An 18,212-nucleotide genomic window follows, 5' to 3' on the forward strand; every position below is an offset into this window, starting at 1 on the left:
ACAATGCGGTTTCCGAAAGCATCGTTCTGCAGTTGACCATCTCGTTGCTCTCTCCACTTATATCATGAACAATTTTCTCCGGAAACGGCAAACAGTAGCAATATTTTTTGATCTGGAGAGAGCATACGATACCTGTTGGAGGACAGGCATCCTCCGCACACTGTTCTCTTGGGACTTTCGCGGTCGGTTGCCCCTTTTTCTTCGCGAATTTATGGCAGAGCAGATAACGGGGTACCCCAGGGCTCCGTGCTAATTATTGTACTGTTTAACATTGCCATAAATCCTATTATGGATTGTCTCCTTCCTGATGCCTCGGCCTCCCTCTTTGTGGACGATTTTGCGATCTACTACAGCTCTTAACGGACCAGCCTTCTTGAACGACGTCTTCAAGGCTGTCTCGATCGCCTCCACTCTTGGAGCATCGAAACAGGCTTCCGCTTTTCTCCCAGTAAGACCGTTTGTGTTAATTTTTGGCGTCGTACGGAGTTTCTTCCACCTTCCTTACATCTAGGACCTATCAATCTTCCGTTTTCGGACGTCGCTAAATTCTTAGGTCTTTTGTTTGACAGAAAACTGTGCTGGTCCTCCCACGTTTCCTATCTTTCGGCTCGCTGCCTGCGATCTCTAAACACCCTCTGTATCCTAATTGGTTCCGCCTGGGGAACGGCCCGAGGGGTCCTTATCGCGCCTTAGTGCGCTCGAAATTGGACTATGGCAGCATCGTTTACTCCTCTGCTCAGCCGTCTGTTCTTCGGCGTCTTGACTTTATCCACCACCGTGGATTACGTTTAGTGTCTGGAGCTTTTTACACCAGCCCAGTGGAAAGCCTTTATACTGAGGCTGCTGAACCTCCGCTGTCCAGCAGCGAGCTGTCCTTCTGCTGGCCATCTGTCTTCCATGCCTGCCCATGACATTTTTTTCGACCTCTCCTTGGATTTAGGTATGCAGGCCGCCCTTCCTCCCTACTACCACCGGGAGTCCGCTTCCGTCAACTGCTCCACTCTCTTTCCTTCCGCTTTCCTAAAACTTTCTTGACAACTTGGGATACAGCACCACCTTGGCTCCATCCCCGTACCTCCTTGCTCCGTGACCTTTGTCAGTTTCCCAAGGATGGTACCCCTTCACTTGTTTATCGTCGGGCATTTTCTGCTCTATGTGCACAAATGAAAGAAGCCACATTTATTTACACTGACGGCTCAAAAACATCGTTTGGTGTAGGGTGTGCCTATATTGTTGGCGACACCCCAAATCTATTTCGACTTCCCGACTAGTGTTTGGTTTATACTATGGAGCTTTACGCTGTTCTCCAGGGTGTCCAATACATGCGTCGCCATCAGCGGATACAGTATGTTATCTGTTCAGATTCACTCAGCTCTCTCCTCAGTCTCCAAGCTCTCTACCCTGTCCACCCTCTGGTCCACCGGATTCAGGACTGCCTCAACTTGCTCCACTTGGTGGGCGTCTCGATGACATTCCTCTGGCTCCCAGGACACGTTGCTATCTGTGGAAATGAGGCGGCCGATATAGCGGCCAAGGCTGCAGTCTCTCTTCTTCAGCCAGCTATTCGCACGATTCCCTTCGCCGATCTACGGAGTGTTTTATGTCGTCGTGTTGTTATTTTATGGCATGCACACTGATCGACACTTCCCCATAATAAATTGTGGGACGTGAGAGCTCTTCCCTGTGCTTGGACTTCTTCCTCCCAAACGCGTCGTCGGAAGGAGGTAAGTTTAACTAGACTCCGGATAGGGCACTGTCTTTTTAGCCATCGACATCTTTTAAGCGGTGAGCCTCCCCCATTTTGTCCCCACTGCTCTCAACTGTGGACGGTAAGACATCTTTTACTTGAGTGCCTCTATTTTACTCCGTTACGCGCCCGTCTACAACTGTCGCCTGAAATATCATCCATTTTAGCAGATGACACGCGCTCAACCGATTGCGTTCTCGAGTTTATTAGTGCCAGTGAGATGACGTCAGTCATTTGAAGCTCTTTTTGGGGATAACCAACCCCTTTCTGTAGTGGTTTTTTAAGTTTTCCTTCTGCTTTTAGTTTCTCCAATTTTTTGAGTATCGTTCCCATTGCTGCTGGTTCCCATTTTCGTTTTTTTTACCTTTCCCTAAGTCACAGACCGGGCGCTAATGACCACAGCAGTATTGCGCCCTAAAACCAAACCAAAACAAAAAAAAAAAAAACCGCGATGTCTCCAAACACGGATGCTACCCCCATGATGCTGTAAACAGAACCTTGATTCATCCGAAAAACTGACGTTTTGCCATTCGTACACCCAGGTTCGTCTTTGAGTACACCATCGCAGGCGCTCCTGTCTGTCACACAGCGTCAAGGGTAACCATAGCCATGGTCTCCGAGCTGGTAGTCCATGCTGCTGCAAACGTCGTCGAACTGTTCGTGCAGATGGTTGTTGTCTTGTAAACGTCCTCATCTGTTGACTCAGGGATCGAGATGTGGCTGCACGATCCGTTACAGCCATGCGGATAAGATGGTTGTCATCTCGACTGCTAGCGATATGAGGATCAAGCACGGCGTTCCGTATTACCTTCCTGAACCCACTAATTCCATATTCTGCTAACAGTCATTGGAACTCGACCAACACGAGTAGCAGTGTCGCGATACGATAAACCGCAATCGCGATATGCTACAATCCGACCTATATCAAAGTCGAAAACGTGATGGTACGCATTTCTCCTCTTTACACGAGGAATCACAACAACGTTTCACCAGCCAACGCCGATCAACTGCTGTTTGTGTATGAGAAATCGTTTCGAAACTTTCCTCGTGTCAGCACGTTGCAGGTGTCGCCCCCGGCGCCAACCTTGTGTGAATACTCTGAAAAGCTAATCATTTGCATATCACAGCATCTTCTTTCTGTCGGTTAAATTTCGCGTCTGTAGCACGTCATCTTCGTGGTGTGGCAATTTTAATGGCCAGTAGTGTATAGAGGGTGCCCCAGAAATACTACGATAAACTTTGACTGGTTGCAGTCTGTGTCTTAAGGAACAAATCGAACATAGGATACCGTGTCTAGAAACATCATAGAAATTGCAGGCGCCGGCGCTTGCCGCTATACCATCTCTCTGGCAGCAAACGTGACTTTGTACGCTGACGGAGCGTAGCCGGAATGTATTCCAATCTTGTTTGTTTTCCAGCGATCGCTACTGACTGCCGCGATCGCCAGTGGAGAAAATGGAACTAGCTACTGTGCAGATAGTCCTTGTCTCCTATGAAATTCATGCTCTATTGCCTTGGTGGATGGCGGCTTTGAACACCTGTCACCTGTATACCGAAAAATGTTGGAGATTTTAGCGAGTTCCAAAAGGAAAATGACTTGCTCATGGGAATCCGTGTCCAAAACCGTCATCCACCGAAGCAACAGAGCATCGCATTCATAGGAGCCAAGGCGTCTCTACGCAGGAGCTAGCTCCATCTTCTCCACTGGCTATCGCTGCAATCAGTCCCCAATCACTGAATAACAAAACAACATTGCGAGACGTTACGCCTACGCTTCATCAGCGTACAAAGTCATGTTTGTGCCAAAGGGGTGGCCTAGTGGCAAATGCCGGCGACTTTCGATGCTGTGTAGCGTCGTTGCATGCCGGTTTCGGGCGCAGGCTCCTATCCTCGATTTGTTCTACAACCTTTCCACGTCTGTCGCAACATTTCTGCGCCACCCTGCATGTTTTAATTAAACGACATCATGAAATGCTCCCTTTATATAAATCTGCAAACTACGTGAGCTGCCAGTTCTATGAACTGTTGGCTTGTCAGATTTGCGAGCTAATGAGCATACAGTTCGCTTTAGTCAGCACTAGCAAGAGTTGGAAGCTCATTTTAGGGGGACATTTATCACTGAGTAAACAATGCATACGAGTGTAAACATTGCCGTAGTACAGACTGGTGGAATGTAGTTATCATACTACTGAACAAGCAAATCGCAATAAAGACCAAAGAAATTTAGAGGAATCGAAGCTGACGGCCCCATTCGAAACGAATAGCGAAAAGCATAGGCCTAAATACAAATGTTCATCCTTTATACTAAAACGTACATCCTATAGAATACACTATGTGATCAAAAGTATCCGGACACCTGACTGAAAATTACTTACAAGCTCATGGCTTGTATATTTTATGTATACTGTTTACACTGCTTTGATAAGTATATTTTTTAAGGTCTTGCCAAAGAACTTGATCTTAGTACATCACACACATTTAATTCTTAATAAATTACAATGAACCATGGAATTTTACAGATATTTGATGTTGCGAAAGTAATTCATCAACAGTCAGTGTTAAGGCCAAGCGTTTCAGTTACTATAAATAGGCTGCAAAAGTAAAGTTTACAAAATTTTTGAGAAGTAATTCAAATGTTTTATGTAATGATTTGTCTAAAAGTATGAAGCAAAAATTATTAGGGAACCGTTTGGTGCACCTCATTTTCTGTTCATGATTTCGAGCATCATTCAGAGGCACATAGAACGTTTCTCTGATCTACTTATTTCTTTTACGTAAATCATTTCATAAAATATTTGACTGATTTCTTCCATTTGTCAATTTCAAAATTTATTCAGAGAGCATGATCTTACTGACTCCTCATTTGCCTTCCTAACGTACTTGATTTGAAGGAAGCCTTTTTGACTTTTAAATGCCGCACCAAGGTATCAATTTTGTGCAAAACAGCTGGGTCTTGAACACATGACATTTTTGACCCTTCATTTACAGCAGGTTTTCGTGAAATATTTCAATTTTTCATCAGCTTATTAACTAAGTTTACATTAAATATTTTCATGCAAGACTAGACCTAATGGTGGTCACTTTGATACCCCGTTTACCTGTTCCTCTCCCTTTGTTTGGCTATGAAAATTTGGACAAAACGTCATGGTTTAAGTTATACAGAATCTTGTTTTCGCTCTGCTCACGCTTTTACAAAAACATATCGAGTGTTAATCATATGATAAAATAGTCCTTTCTGCGTGCTGTCATTTCCAAAATTCGTCGTTTCCATATCTTGAACCTTTTATGGGATACGACGATTTTTACCACCACTTGATTCCTGAAGCGCTGGAAAGGTTCTGATGGGCCGCGAGCTACCTGTCTGCGGATATAACAACCAATATCTCAAGAATGGAAAGAGATATCATCCCGGTCTCAACTTTAAATATAATTTAGATATATTGGTTACATTTCATACGCAATAATGGATGGCATAAAATGAACTATACGAAAGTCTACACGATGTGATTTTACCTCTGCAAGCCGGCCAGAGTGGCCAAGCGGTTCTAGGCGCTTCAGTCTGGAACCGCGCGACCGCTACTGTCGCAGGTTCGAATCCTGCCTCGGGCATGGATATGTGTAATGTCCTTAGGTTAGTTAGGTTTAAGTAGTTCTAACTTCTAGGGGATTGATGACCTCAAATGTTAAGTCCCATAGTGCTCAGAGCCATTAGAACCAATTACCTCTGCAAATTGTTAAAAGTTTCGTGCATCCATGTACTCAATTTTGTACAGCACAGGAACTATGACGAATAACGAAAATAAATTCTGACCTTTATCACTCAAGGATATCAAGCTATAGGTTGCGGAAGAATCAAATTTTTTCACCGAATAGTTTTCTTAAAATCGGATTTTAAGTAATTCATTGCTGCCGTCGCGTCTTCTCCAATGCTTTGCCGAGAAGACATGTGGCTGTCGCTCTGTGTCGCGGGTGCTGCAGCGACAAGATTCAAACACATTTGAATTCAAATGTCGCCAGTTGCAGCGGGAGACAAGCAGCGACACAGATGTGGCTCACGTAGGACACTTCTGTAACTACTACACCTGAGGTTGTGTTATGTCGCCTGAAGCTGTCGCGCGCTGTCGCTCGCTTCTGTTGCTCATGTAAGATATGGCCTTATCCTTGATGACAGCTTCCACTCTCGCAGGCACACGTTCAGTCAGGTGCCGGAAGGTTTCATGCGAAATGGCAGCCCATTCTTCACGGAGTGCTGCACTGAGGAGACGTATGCATGACGGTCGGTGAGGCCTGGTATGAAGTCGGCATTCCAAAACATTCCAAAGCTGTTATACAGGATTCAGGTCAGGCCTCTACGCAGGCCAGTCCATTACAGGGATGCTATTGTCGTATAACCACTCCGCCACTTTGTAAGATACAATCCACAAACAAGGAGGGAAGCAAGACGGTGCACACCATAACATAACCGCTCCGAATGTTACTGTTGGCGCTACAGACTCCGGCAGGTGGCGTTCACCGGGTATTCGACATATCCACATCCTGCCATCGGATCGCGACATTGTGTACCGTGATTCATCACTCCATACATCGTTTTTACACTATTCAACTGTTCAATGTTTACGCTCCTTACACCAAGCGAGGTGTCGTTTGGCATTTACCGGCGCTATGTATGGCTTTTGAGCAGCTGCTCGACCATGATATAAAAGTTATCTCACTTTCAGCCTAACTGTCATAGTACCTGCAGTGAACCCTGGTACAGTCTGGAATTCCTGTGTGACGATCGGGATAGATGTCTGCCTATTACATACTACGACCCTCTTCAACCGTCGGCAGTCTCTGTCAGTCAACAGAGGAGGGAGGAGGTCGGCCTGTACGCTTTGAGCTGTACGTGTCCCTTCACGTTTCCACTTACTATCAAATCGGAAACAGTGGACTTAGATATGTTTAGCAGTGAGGAACTCTCGCGTACAGACGTGTGACACAAGTGATATCCAATTACCTGACCACATTCGAAGTCCGTGAGTTTCGTGGAGCACCCCATTCTGCTCTCTCACGATGTCTAATGAATACTGAGGTCTCTGAAATGGAGTATCTGGCAGTAGGTGGCAGCAGAATGTACCTAATATGAAAAACTTATGTTTTGGGAGTGTCCGTATACTTTCGATCATGTAGTGAATGAAATTGTATTCAAATAGGTGATGAAGGGTTAAATAAAGTAGATTTATTAAAATAAGCAATGCCAAGATAAAACAGGAAGAAATGAACATATGAACATATATATTTCAAATTTCTCATTTATCCTTAGAATATCAGCATTTAAATTAGTCGGACGAGCAAACACACAGAATTTTCGATTGGAAATACTAGTAAATTAACCCCTAGTTACTGATCTTTTCGTTGCTTTGAGGGATTATATGAGACTGGTGACCTAATTCAGCATACAACAGACAAATTTCCTTCATATCGAGTGCTCCAGGTAAGCAAGACGTTTCTGGTAATTCTTAACCCCAAGCAAGCAGCTAGGAAGAGGGAACGAAAGTGGAAGAAAAATTCCCGTCATAAAAGTTACTTCAAGTTGATTTATCTGTTGAAATAACAGGTCACTTCCTTTGCGAGGGTGGCATTTCAACAGTTCGGAGCCTGCTTGGATTAGTAATTTTTTTAAAAATTATACTTCTCACACAAGCAAGCGAAGCAGTCTCTAGAAACAAAACACTGCCATTGGAAGTACTACGCATTGGAAAGCAAAGCAGTTCATTTAAAGTTGGGCGCTAGATGATTATCAGACGTGTAACTCTCATAACAAGATACTGGGTGCATATTCATTATTTCTCTTTATCTTCCATTATTTAAATTTTTGTATTGAAAGATATTTTTGCATCTTGTATTTCCGGGTTATTAGTTCTGATTCACAAGTGTTGCAGCCGGTATATTGCTCTAAGTCCACCAATTGCGATCAAGAGAACTGTGAATAACAGAGTGTTGTACACAGCCTCCCAATCCGAACTAGTGCTACATTTTTAATGAACTTGTCTTTGATGGGACGTTAAACTTCAATATTTCTTTCTACTGTGTTCTTCCTTTCAGATATGCTACGTTTTGCTGCTGCTCATCTCTAGCAGCCTTACTGCTGTCCTTTCATTGTGGGGCACTGACAAAATAGGAAGCATATAAATCGTGCAGAAGAGTGTTTTCTATAAGGCTGTTTACATTTCCCCGTTGCTACGTTGTATGGTTTCCTGTGGCTTGCGTATACAGAAATATCTCTGCGCAGCATCGTATAATACTCTGGCCATAACAGACAGTGGGGGCGCCGTGCGTTTAATTTAATATGAGAATGCAAATACCACTCTTCTCTAGAAAAGCAATGACTCGAGAATAAACTACAGTTTCCTTAACGTTACTGCCAAGGTATTTCAGGCAGAATCTTATCAGTAAACAGTAAAAAATCAAGAATATAGATCTGAATAGAAACGGCTGTGAAAGTAAATTTCGATTTCGTAGGTAGCTTTACGGGAATCACATTTTAATATAAGTTCAACGCCAAAGAACAAGACAATTTCGGCAATACAAATAACAGAGTTCTGAACTCAATAACTCTCAACCTGTTGTGAAACATTTTTGGAGTGTTTGTGATTTATTCGAAATTCACTTTTATCAAGCTCAGCCATTAGAATGATGTAATGCTGATTCCTTCCGATGCTGTACATTGACACTTCTACCATTAACAGTCTATACGTATTTACATATTTATTTTTCATTGACTGCAACTTAAGTTTGGTCGAACCCTGCTCCCCAAACACATGTTCACTCCCGATACTTGAAAACTGGTTTACTTGTAGAAGCATATAAACTGTGTAGCATAAACTTTTCTGCAAAGTTGCTCGCATTTTCTAATTGACACGTTACTTTGTTTTCTCTGATTTGTGTATAATGGATTATCTACTTGCAGAATAGTTTAATACTTTTTTCACTCAAAAATCTGTGCTTAGATCTTCTACATGCAAAATCTATACCAGTAATGTACGTATTGCACAAAGTTACCACATCTGTGTGCCGGACCGAGACTCGAACTCGAGACCTTTGGTTTTCTGGGGGAGGTGCTCTATCATCTGAGCTATCCAAGCACGACTCACGACTCCTCCCCACAGCTTCCATTCTGCCAGTACCTCGTCTCTTACCTTCCAGACTTCACAGAACCTCTTCTGTGAACCTTGCAGAACTAGCATTCCTGGAAGAAAGGATATTACGGAGACATGGCTTAGCCACAGCCTAGGGGATGTTTCCAGAATGAGATTTTCACTCTGCAGCGGAGTGTGCGCTGATATGAAACTTCCTGGCAGATTAAAACTGTGTGCCGGACCGCGACTCTAACTCGACATCTGTATTATAAACAAATGTAAAAAATTCATGTAGTACTTCCTTGATAAAATGTTACACTGAGGAGTGTAAAAATTTATTGTTATGTGGTTCGCACCATCGACGGGGAATCGTTACTGCACCCTTCAAAAGGAAATTTGTTTGTCAATCGGCAGATGGTTTGTGAGTCACTAGCAGTTAACAGGGCGGTACGCACCCAGTGCTAGCATAAACAATGCTCTGTGTTAATTATTTCTGCTGTTAAGTCTGTCTGTATTTAGTAGCAAGTCGCCGTATGTGTGAACGATGCTCAGTGTACAACCGTTGCTAACAGCTACAACGACATCTACACTCTTCAAGCTACCTTGTATTGTTTGCCAGAGTGTATTTTTTGTACCACTGCCACTTCAACCCTCTGCTCTTCCTGTTGTAAAAAGTTTACTGGAAGCAAGAATTACGGTAAACCTCTTTGTGACCTCGAATCTCTAATTTTATCTTCATGGTTTTTCCACGAGATAAATGTCGGGGGGAACATTAATTTTGTTGACTATTCTAGCCACACACCCCCTCGGAACTTTAACGGTAAACGATACAGTGATGCAGAACGCCTCTCTTGTGCTTGGTTGACCATCTCTGTGACGCTTACGTGCTTACTAAATTAAACTGTAACGAAACGCGATGGTTTTCTCTATCAGTCCTATCTAGTACATATTCCATACTGACGAGCAGTTTCAAGCTTTGCTCGAACGAGGTTCTGTAAGCTACGAATCGTAGTCTGGCACCTTCCTGCAATTAATTTATATGGTTGTTCCAGTTTAATTCATCCTAGATATTTTATGAAAGTAACAGGTAAAACATTGTTCGCAGTGATCGAATGGACAGTGTCGTGTGTTCTGCACAGGGATGTGGTGTTTTGAAAATCTGAGGACAGACTAATTTTAGAGCGTCCATAATCATGGACAGCTGTTAGAAAAACAACCGCACGTGACGTCGTACCAAGAGCAGAAGAATATGCCAATAGCCATTGATTTGTAAAAAATGGAACCAGACTCATGTGCAACCATTACATGAGTACAAAAGTGTCGAGTTTGTCTATCCAAGGCAAACTCTGAGCACTGTGTTTTGTTACCCTTTTTACATGGTGTAGATTATTCCGTAGTGTTGTTGTGGTAATATAAAGAAAAGTAAAACTTCGAGTCCTTTATAGACAGAGGGTACCCTATCCGTTCAATCATAGTCTATTCAAGTATGTATATAAGTTACTGCGGACAAGTGCTCTACTTATAAATTGTTTGTTACTGCTGCTTTCATAGAAAGACTGCCAGCATACTTTATTAAAGGAACTAATCCTCAATATTTGTTTGGAACTAAGTTAAACTTTCAAAAGATTCATGTTGTACAGAGGCATTTGAATCACGAAAGAAGGAAGTACCTTTTGTAATGCAGTAGAAATATAGTCAGACAGCCAGTGGATTAAATTAATATCTATGTAAAATTATTTGAAAGATGCTATCTTCTAATGCATTGAAGTTTTAATGTTCACAAGAAATTAGGAAGTTTAGTCTTTCCACAAAAATAATGCAAGTCTTACGGTTCTTACATTCTCAAACTAAATGATATTACAATATATTAGGTATACTTTCTGATCCAATTAATCCGTATTGAGGAGATCTTCGTGATTGTAGAACGTGTCAGAAGAACAGGAATGCATAATAAATATTTACAAAGAAAAGAAATATGCTAATGAACCATCCACAGATACCAAGTGGAATGATCGTCATGGACATAGAATGAGTAAAATAATTTTTAAACAATTTTTGCATGTATGAGGTAAGAAACACTGAACAGAAGAATGATTATTCAACACCTACACTCCTGGAAATTGAAATAAGAACACCGTGAATTCATTGTCCCAGGAAGGGGAAACTTTATTGACACATTCCTGGGGTCAGATACATCACATGATCACACTGACAGAACCACAGGCACATAGACACAGGCAACAGAGCATGCACAATGTCGGCACTAGTACAGTGTATATCCACCTTTCGCAGCAATGCAGGCTGCTATTCTCCCATGGAGACGATCGTAGAGATGCTGGATGTAGTCCTGTTGAACGGCTTGCCATGCCATTTCCACCTGGCGCCTCAGTTGGACCAGCGTTCGTGCTGGACGTGCAGACCGCGTGAGACGACGCTTCATCCAGTCCCAAACATGCTCAATGGGGGACAGATCCGGAGATCTTGCTGGCCAGGGTAGTTGACTTACACCTTCTAGAGCACGATGGGTGGCACGGGATACATGCGGACGTGCATTGTCCTGTTGGAACAGCAAGTTCGCTTGCCGGTCTAGGAATGGTAGAACGATGGGTTCGATGACGGTTTGGATGTACTGTGCACTATTCAGTGTCCCCTCGACGATCACCAGAGGTGTACGGCCAGTGTAGGAGATCGCTCCCCACACCATGATGCCGGGTGTTGGCCCTGTGTGCTTCGATCGTATGCAGTCCTGATTGTGGCGCTCACCTGCACGGCGCCAAACACGCATACGACCATCATTGGCACCAAGGCAGAAGCGACTCTCATCGCTGAAGACGACACGTCTCCATTCGTCCCTCCATTCACGCCTGTCGCGACACCACTGGAGGCGGGCTGCACGATGTTGGGGCGTCAGCGGAAGACGGCCTAACGGTGTGCGGGACCGTAGCCCAGCTTCATGGAGACGGTTGCGAATGATCCTCGCCGATAACCCAGGAGCAACAGTGTCCCTAATTTGCTGGGAAGTGGCGGTGCGGTCCCCTACGGCACAGCGTAGGATCCTACTGTCTTGGCGTGCATCCGTGCGTCGCTGCGGTCCGGTTCCAGGTCGACGGGCACGGGCACCTTCCGCCGACCACTGGCGACAACATCGATGTACTGTGGAGACCTCACGCCCCACGTATTGAGAATTCGGCGGTACGCCCACCCGGCCTCCCGCATGCCCACTATACGCCCTCGCTCTAACTCCGTCAACTGCACATACGGTTCACGTCCACGCTGTCGCGGCATGCTACCAGTGTTAAAGACTGCGATGGAGCTCCGTATGCCACGGCAAACTGGCTGACACTGACGACGGCGGTGCACAAATGCTGCGCAGCTAGTGCCATTCGACAGCGAACACCGCGGTTCCTGGTGTGTCAGCTGTGCCGTGCGTGTGATCATTGCTTGTACAGCCCTCTCGCAGTGTCGGGAGCAAGTATGGTGGGTCTGACACACCGGTGTCAATGTGTCCTTTTTTCCATTTCCAGGAGTGTATTTACAATGATCGCGTTAGTGTATTGAATTTGTCAGACGTCCGACTGTACAAATATTCGTATTAGTAACATACACACACATCAGCTGTTTCTGCTATAATATTAATCAATGGAGTCGAACTAGTTGGCCACCAGTAAATCCTTAGGCTCCTGTTGAACTGAACTTTGATGGTAGTTAAACTGTTTATGGCTACTGGCAACTTACCGAAAATGTGTGTTCTTGGCTTCATGAGTTACCTCAAAGAGCAGTCCCATATAACGTTACGGAATGAAAGTAAGCATAGTTTGTCAGATGTTTCGTTTCCATGTACACTATGTGTGACAACATTCGTTTTGCTAACAGAGACATGTTTAGGCGCATCTGTTCTGTGGTGTGCTACTCGCAGTTGAACTTATTACCAAGCAAGAGTTTAACACTGTTCGCTTTTTCCGTTTGCTTCTCATCACGTTTCCGGTTTACACTGAAGGGAACCGTCTTGCGACTCCTAAATAGCATGTAGTGGCCTTTTGTGACGTTTCGCTACGAAATTGGCTAGGAACCATTTAATAGAAGTCCATGGAAATTTCGTTAACAGATTTGTCTAAAACTATACTTGATTGTCATTTACTGCAGTCTTTGTATTATCTTCAAACTTGGCATCTGATACTGTTGCTGATGAAAGGTCGTTGTAGACATAAGAAAAAGCGAGGGCCCTACGATGGAATCTTACGGTCCGCTTCATGTAATGAGTTCCCAGTTGAATCGAGCCTGATAGTTTTAGTCATGCCTTTTTCCTAACGACACCCTTTGTTTCCTCTGGGAGATACAGTAATGGAACCATTTTGCAGCATTTCCCGGGAACCATTTTGCAGAATTCCCCGCAACCCCGTTAATATTGTAATTTACTTAAAAGGATATTGTGATTTACACAATCAAATGCATTTGACAGATGACAAAAATGTAAAAATAGTCTGTAATTTTTTGTCTAATGAATTAATTTTCGCTGTATGTGTAAACAGCCTTCTCAACATGAGAACGCTTTAGAAATCCGAACTTAGACTTGGGTAGTATATTATTAGTTGTCACATGGTTAAGAAGCCGACTGTATACTATATTATCTAAAATTTTTGAGAATACTGGCAAAAGTGAAACTGAACGGAAATTGGACGGAAATTGTTTATATCCTTTCTTAAACAAAGGCATAACGTCATCAAGTTTCAATTCAGGAAATGTGCAACTTGTTACATAGATGGCTTAATGAGTCGTTGAAACAAATGTTTTGTATTTGTTACTTTCAAGCTAATATATAGATGATTGTACTGAAGTGTATACACTTTTGTAAATGAAGTATGTGAAACCATTTACTATGCATAACAGAGTTAATTTTGCTTACAGCCGGGTGTGGTGGAAGGGGTGTGACATGTGGGTGACCGGTTTTGATCAAGTTTTGCAAGAACAGTCCGTATGAGTCGTGTTTCGGCTTTTCGCTAGACACGCTCTAATTTTTGAAGAAATCAATGTCAAAATTCAGGATGGAAATTTGCATTTTCAATGCTATACATCGAAGACTTTCTGAAAATGAAAATTTTTTACTGGCATAATTTGGGACCCAAAATTAAAAATGTTCGAGTTTATTAGCGGTCGCAGGTTCGAATCCTGCCTCGGGCATTGATGTGTGTGATGTCCTTAGGTTAGTTAGGTTTAAGTAGTTCTAAGTTCTAGGGGACTGATGACCACAGATGTTAAGTCCCATCGTGCTCAGAGCCATTTGAACCATGTTTTTGACCTCTCGACTCTGTCAGATAAATGTTCGATAGGATTCATCTCGGGCGATCTGGGTACCCGAATCACTCCTTTTAAATATCCAGGATGTCCTTCAAACCAGTCTCGAACAATTGTTGTCCGGTGACGTGGCTCATTGCCATCCACAAAAATTCCATCGTTGTTGGGAACACGAAGTTCATGAATGGCTGCAAACATTCTCCATGTAGCCGAACATGACCATTTCCACTGAATGATTGGTTCATTTGGACCTGAGGCCACAGCACATTCCATGTAAACACAGCCCACACAATTATGGAGCCACCACCAGCATGCACAGTGCTTTATTGACAACTTCGGTCCATTGTCGTGTCTGCGTCACATTCTAAACCTGCTATCAGCTCTTATCAGCTGAAAGCAGGACTCATCACACTAGGTCACGCTGTTTCTAGTCGTCTATGGTTCAATAGATATGGTCACGAGACCACGAGAGGTGCGGCAGGTGAAATCGTCGTGATAGCAAAGGCGCTCGCATTGGTCACCAGATTTCACCAAACTGTTGACCAGATTTGACTACACTGTTGAAAAGGATACGTTCGTCTATGTCCCACACTGATATCTGCCGGGACAAGCCACACAGTCCATGACTGCAGCGCCTCAGACCGCTCGGCTAATCCCTCACGGCTCCGCGTAGTTTCTTATCTGTTAGCACTGAAAACTCTACGCAAACGTCGCTACTCTCAGTCGTTAAGTGAAGGCTGCCGGCCACTTCGTTGTCCATGGTGAGATGTAATACCTGGGATGAGGTATTCTCGGTGTACTCTAGACACTGTCGATATCTGTGTTTTATTCCCTAACAATTTCCGAAATGGAATCTCCCATGATTCTAGCTCTAACCACCTTCCCACGTTCAAAGTCTATTAATTCCCGTCGTCCGTCCATATCAGGTCGGATACTTTTTCACATGAATCACCTAAGTCCAAAAGACAGCCCCGCCAATGCGTTGCCCTTTTATACCTTGTAAACGCGATGGTACTGCCGTATGTATACGTGCATGTCGCTACCTCATGACTTTCTCACCTCAGTGTTGTACTGAAGTATTTACTCTAATGTTGTAGTACAAGAGACGGAGACTGCCGTTATTGAACTTCTTCGTACTTACGAGAATGATAAATAATTATAATTCCAGCATTACTAAAGACTGACGGGGAAACGGAGCCTGATAAAGCTGCGTCATTCGTCAAGACACGACTGTATGTCTCGTGGAAATCATAACGACGAGTAGTCAACCCAGACTGAAAGTAGATGTTGCCGATTTATGACAACCTTAAATTAAATATTCCCGTGCTCATACATTAGTAAGCAGAACTTTCATGGTAATTCAAAGATCGCCAGGAGTACTAATAGGTATTTCATGCAGAATTACATATCTACTTGCACAAAAAAATTATATTAATTAGTAAATCCATATGACAGTGCGACAGGGGAAAATCGCTGCTGAAAGTTGAAACCGGTTCGAGTACCAAAGAGACTACCTGCTATTGGGAAAGAAGTCCATAAACGCATATTATTGGCCGTTCTCTCGCCGAAACGGGTATTGCATTTTCTAAGCACATGAATATGCTTTCAAGTGTCTATAAATAACAATGAACTGTTTTAGAATTAAAGCAAACAGACTGGTAACCTATATAACGTATTTTCCAAGCAGGTAGCTTAAATCTTTCATTCATTCTCTTTTCTGATTCTTTTCTTTCTGCGTTTACCTCGTCTACAGCATAATTAACTCATTGTGTATTCAGGGCAACAACAAACTGAAGTACATTTAAATTTACAATACGTAGCTGTTAATGCCTTAATTTGTTTTCCTCTCTGGCGTACTGTGTAAAGAGGGCATAAACGTAGTGGAACGTTTGAATAAATGGACTGGTACTTCTAGGTATCTTATTTGCGTTTTCGTTTTTTGTACTCTACTTTCATAGGGCATGCTCGTGATACAGAAAGGAATACAAAATAACATCTGTTGTTGCGAAATAAGGCACAGGCTGTGAATTACGTATACTGTAAATGAACAGCCGAAGAGGGTCCAAGTTACCGCAGAACGTATTACACCGCCACTTTGAAGAAAAGTTCCGCTATGTCCTTGGCGTTGTAAGGAATAGGGGACTCAAAAGTTGCATTTCTCTTAAAACCCTCTACTGCATTAGCCCATAGACAATAATTTTCATCATTTTATTTGTGACAAATACAATTAATGCTCAGCGTTTTCAATAACGAAACCACTATCATGCATGAAAAGGCCATCCACTATCACGTGAATTGTATCAAATGTCGCTGCTTGGTAGGATAACTTCACATATGTGTAAGAAACACGTGAAAATTACATTATTCTACGGCACTAATTTACTTAGTCAACCAGTTTTCGGATTACAAGACCATCATCCGACTCATATGATCTTCATGAAAGAGTTTTCAGTACGGGTGAAAAATTTTGAATTGTATATTATGCACAGAGAGGGAGGAGCAAAACGGAGTAAACGTTATCTTGAGTAATTCACATGTGAGATAAGTATTTAAGGTCAGGAGTAAGTAAAGGTTAAGGGAACATACCAGAAAATATTAAGACTAAATGTTGAGAGATGTTATAAAGCACTCCGTCTTCATGCCACATGTGGCCCATCGGGACCATTCGACCGCCGTGTCATCCTGACAGTGGATGCGGATAGGAGGGGCGTGTGGTCAGCACACCGCTCTCCCGGTCGTTACGATGGTTTTGTTTCACCTGAGCCGCTACTGTTCGGTCGAGTAACTCCTCAATGGGCATCACGAGGCTGAGTGCACCCCGAAGTAATCATGTTATACCTCTACCTAAATTTATAACTACTTCAGACTCTATGTAAGTGGCAGGTTTTTAGATACAAAAATAAGGAATAGAACTCCACAGGAAAGAAGATTTACATAGACAACAGAACAGCATACTTAACAACATCAACTGAAATGACAGTCGCAAAAAAATGTCAGATAGTCTAAGCCCATTGGAGAAAAGCGTGAACAGTTGGTCACATATAGAAGGTGATGTGCAAGGAGATTAAAATTCTTTGAGAGTCTGACCCAAGTTGAGCTGCATATTAGTATGAAAAATTAATCTTCACTGCGGGGAAGAAAACGTACAATAAAATACCTATTAACCCATTCACTTACATTTAAGTACGCTACTCAGGCTGTGTCCGTTGAAAGCTATCGTACAAACAGACGGAGCCTCTTCGTCATCATCGATTTCGTCCAAATTTATTGCTATGTGCCCGGCTTCACCTGAAATGAAAGTGACGGAAATGTGAGCTCCAGATGACCAAGAGCTAAAAGTAGCTTGTGCATGGTGCGGGTTTGGCGAGGAATACACGACGTATATTACTGTAGTTTCCGGCCAACGATTGTTAATGTACAGAATGGTAATCTGAGGGTTGTGGGGTCAGGTATCTACGCGCATCTTTTAAAAATTTTGCAATTTTTATGTTATTTTCCCCACAAAAAAGAATGAAAATAATTTTCAGTAGATTGTATTTATTAGCATTTTCGTGAAAAGCATAGAAAGCAAAGGCGAAGGAAAATTTGCGGTAGCAAGTAAATTTCCAAGAAAATATTACAGTTATAGAGTCCACAAGAACGCTGCAAATAACTTTCAAAGAAGTGGCTAATTAAAGCGTGTAGGACTTCGTATTCCGTTAGTTTCCTTTTTGTACTTCGAGCACCGTTAAGCTAGGGCTGCTGACAAACTGTGCAATGAGAGGGAACCCTTTATGACAGTAAACCAAATTTGTTATTGTAGAGAAAGAAAAAGGCCGCGTTTACAATACGCGCAAAATGCCGAGACAGTTACCGCTTCACCTGTTTCTATGATGAATATAACCCCAGAACATGTAAAACACCAACAAAAAGATCTAGTTTTTATATACGGTGTTCTCGTGTATGCCTTACAATCATTTCCTGGAAATTTATCTTGGTTTCAGGCCACAAAATAGTCTATGCTGTTGATGTCAAAATTTTTAAATGTACTTTATACCCAACTGTTAAAACACGTT

The 18,212-nt window shown here is 42.9% G+C and overlaps 1 protein-coding gene across 1 annotated transcript in view; it reads right to left on the reverse strand.

Moving 5' to 3' along the window:
* LOC126355087 (luciferin sulfotransferase-like) overlaps window positions 1–18,212 on the reverse strand; it is a 349,237-nt gene that overhangs the window by 175,454 nt on the left and 155,571 nt on the right. The window lies entirely within an intron of this gene.

The sequence above is a fragment of the Schistocerca gregaria genome, chromosome 3 (assembly GCF_023897955.1).
Source record: "Schistocerca gregaria isolate iqSchGreg1 chromosome 3, iqSchGreg1.2, whole genome shotgun sequence".
Classification (NCBI taxonomy): Eukaryota; Metazoa; Arthropoda; class Insecta; order Orthoptera; family Acrididae; genus Schistocerca; species Schistocerca gregaria.